This window comes from Tenrec ecaudatus, chromosome 4 (genome assembly GCF_050624435.1).
Source record: "Tenrec ecaudatus isolate mTenEca1 chromosome 4, mTenEca1.hap1, whole genome shotgun sequence".
In the NCBI taxonomy this organism is placed as follows: domain Eukaryota; kingdom Metazoa; phylum Chordata; class Mammalia; order Afrosoricida; family Tenrecidae; genus Tenrec; species Tenrec ecaudatus.
The window spans coordinates 98,290,296-98,294,109 of NC_134533.1; positions in this window are offsets into that span (position 1 = coordinate 98,290,296).

Consider the following 3,814-nt stretch of genomic DNA (forward strand, 5'->3'; position numbering starts at 1 on the left):
ATTCAGTGATTTTTAGATATATTTTTTGTGAGACCTACAGTCAAAATGCGGATTATGGGCTGTGCTGCTAGACACCTACTCACAGCAACTCAATGCACAACTGAATGAAACGAAGCCTGGTCCTGCCTGGTCCTGCAATGATTGCTGTGCTCATTTTTGCCACGAATGTTTGCATCCCTGTCCTGGAAAGTTTTTCTTTTTTTCACCAAGCCTTTACTTTGCCAAACATGATATTCTCTCCCAGGAATTGGTCTCCTCTAATAACATGTCCAAAGTAAGTAAGAAAATCCATTCTCACTTGTAAGTCGTATTCTGGCTGTTCTCCCAAGACAGATTAGTTGGTTCTTTTGGCTGTCTATTTCGCAAGCACTATAATTTCTATGTTTCTAGTCTTTTAAAGCAGCAGTTCTCAACCTGTAGGTAGCGACCTCTTGGGGGGGCAAATGACCCTTTCACAGGGTCACCCAATTCATAACAGTAGCAAAATTACAGTTATGAGTAGCAACGAAAATAAATAATTGTATGGTTGGGGGGTCACCACAATATGAGGAGTGGTATGAAAGGGCCGCAGCATTGGGAAGGTTGAGAACCACTGGTTTAAAGCCTTCCTTATTCAGTGTCCAACTTTCACAAGCATGTGAGGCAACTGAAAATGTCAAGGTCCTTGGCCAGGCACACCTTAGTCCTCAAAGGAACATCCTTGTTCTTAACACCTGAAAGATGCCTTGAGCTGCAGATCTACCTAAGTCAAGGATTAGTTTATTGTCTTGACTGCTGCATGGATCAAAGCAAGACAAAATCCTTAACAACTTTAATCTTCTTTCCATGTATCATGATATTACCTATTGGTAACACTGATTTTCTTTACATTGGGTTGCAAACCACACTGAAGGCTGCAATCCTTAATGTCACACAGCAAGGGTTTCAGATCCTCCTTACTTTCAGTGTGCCAGGCTGTGCCGTGTGTGTACTGCCAGCTGTTAAGAAGCTGTTCTCCAATTCTGGTGCCACATTCTTCTTCATAAAATCTAGCTTCTCAGATTACTTGCTCAGCAAACAGATTGAATAAACATGGTGAAAGGATACAACTCTGATACGCTGCTTTCCTGATTTTAAGATATGGCAGTATTCCCTTGTTGTTTTTTTTAATTTTTATTTTGGATTGACCACCTTGCACTCCATGTACTATTTCCACAGGAGCACAAGAAAATGTTTTGGAATTTCAATTCTTCTCAATGTTATCCATAGTTTATCATGACACACACAGTTGAATGCCTTGGAATAATCCATAAAATACAAGTAAATGTTTTTCTAGTATTCTCTGCTTTGAGCCAAGATCCATCTGACATGAACAATTATATCCTTGGTTCCATATCCTCTTCTGAATTTGGCCTGAATTTTTGGCAGCTCCTTATCAATGTACTGCTGTTACTGTTGTGTGGATGAGTTTCAGAAAACTTTTATTTGCATGTGACATTAATGATATTCTATAATTTCCAAATTCTGTGTAGTAATTTTTCTTTGGAATGGATATAAATATGAATCTCTTCCAATCAGTTGACCAGGTAATTGTCTTCCATATTTCCCGGCATAGACTAGTGAGTGCTTTTAGTGCTTCATTACCTTGTTGAAACATTCCAATTGGTGTTCCTGGAGCCTTATGGAGCCAAGTAGATACATCCATTAGCTAGCTAGACATGTGGGTCTGCACTTCAGATAAAAAAGAATGGAGGAGGCCGATTGAGAGACATCAGCCTATTGTAGAAGTCAATATATAGTCATTGCTGTTATCACCAGATAAAAGACACACTGTAATAAAAGAAGAAGCTTTTGGGAATATTGGGCAGCGGTGTGTGTGTGTGTGTGTGTGTGTGTGTGTGTGTGTGTGTGTGTGTGTTGTTGTTGTTGTCTGATGCTGTCCAAGTGATTCCAATGCAGTGAATTCTTGGTAGGAAATATTATTATAGAAAGAAGCAAAGGAAACAAAAAAAGCCTACTGCTGTTGAGTCAGTTTGGAGTCATAGCGAACCCATAGCATTACCAAGGCTCTGAACATCTTCATAGGAGCAAACAGTCACATTTTTCTCCCTTGGAGGGGTTACTGGGTTTGAACTGCTGACCTTGTGGTTAGCAGGCCAGTGCTGCTGGGTAAGAAGAGGTTCAGAAAATTGAGAGAGGGGAGAGAAAAAGAGACAATGAGCTAGAACCAGAAGAGAAACTGTGGGAAGACTAACAAATTTGCTTGGAAGTGTCAAATACTATTGAGAGGTAATGTAGGATTAAGGTAGAAAAATATAATATATATAAATATACCACTGAAACTGGCACCCATACAGCTATATACCGATCTCTCCCCCATTGTCTTGTCAGTGTGTAGGAGGCACATCTCTGCATTGTCTCCTGAAGATCCATTAGATATCTCTCTCTCCAACTGATTCCTTACACCAGTCGCTTATTATTTAAACCTTCATATTCTACTCTATCTTTGCTATTTTCTTTTTTTTTTCAGCCGTAGTTTATTGACATACAGGTAGGCTCTATAACAACAGGCCTGGAGGTGGCTGCCGCAGGGGTTGGGGGACAATGGAAGGCGGTGGAGTGTTTGTCTGCACAAGTGTTTGACAGCTGAGGAGAGCGCAGGAACTTGTGTCCAATGCACTACTAACATGTGGGAAGGGGGAGCAAGTTCAGGGCTAGAGTCGGCTTGCACTGGAGCCACTGCTACCCTGCCACTCTCAGGCATTTGGCTTTTGCTGTCTGCTGACCCCAGGCAGGCATTCTCTGGGCACCCATGTTCTGCAGGGACTGAATGGAGCACACAGAGGCCAGCTTGTGGACCTCTTGCATTCAATAATCACGGGGCCTCCAGTCCTGCAGCCCTCATCCTTCCCTGGCTGTTTATTTCCTCTATTACACTGTAAATTCCAAGATGTCAGAAACCATATATTATTCATCAACTTATCAAAGATGGAGCTTATATAATTCTAGGCATAACATGGGTTCTCAATAAATATATTAGGAATTCAATTGCAGATAAATTATAATAATTACATTTATCTCCTTTAAAGTACATTTATCTCCTTTATCTGATTAGATATTGGTGGAGTAGTATTGGTTTGTGAATATATATCCCTGGCATTTTGCTTGCAAAAATCACATTTTCTCAGGATTAATTTCTTACTAAAATTATATGGTTGAGGTTTTTGGTAGCTCTCCACCAGTGGTTCTTAAACTTGTTTTTGCAACCTAGCACAACGATCACAGGTAGCGACATTAAATTTTCAAGAAGATTTTAGCATAAAATTCACTCCAAATTTTAAAACTTGCCTGCATATTTCCACTTTGCTTTTAAGAAGAGAGAAGGAAATGTTTTGAAATCTACCAAATTACACTACAGAATTCCACAATCCTAAAAATGTTTATGTCTCACAGATCTAGGTGATTCTGTGTATAAGGAGGAGGATTTGATTGGTAATTCCTCTTCTCTTCATTGATAGGTCCTTGCTGTCCTCTCAGGCTTTCCTGTATAAGAACAGGATCTGGGAAGTCCCTTTGGACAGCATTTAGTGCACATCAGCCTCTCTACTGGCGTGAATAGAGAATTCAGTCTGCAGGTTTGTGCTTGTGACCATAGTAAGACAAGCACACAAGCCCAACTCTAGCACATCAGAGCATTGGTTTCTTTTCACTGAGCTGACCTAAGGAGTGGCAGCCCATGCAGAGGTGAAGCGTCAACACAACAGTCTCGTCTTCACTCAGCTCTCTACCTGTCCCTGGGCAAGTGATTTGCTTGTGTACACTTTGGGTTTTTTGT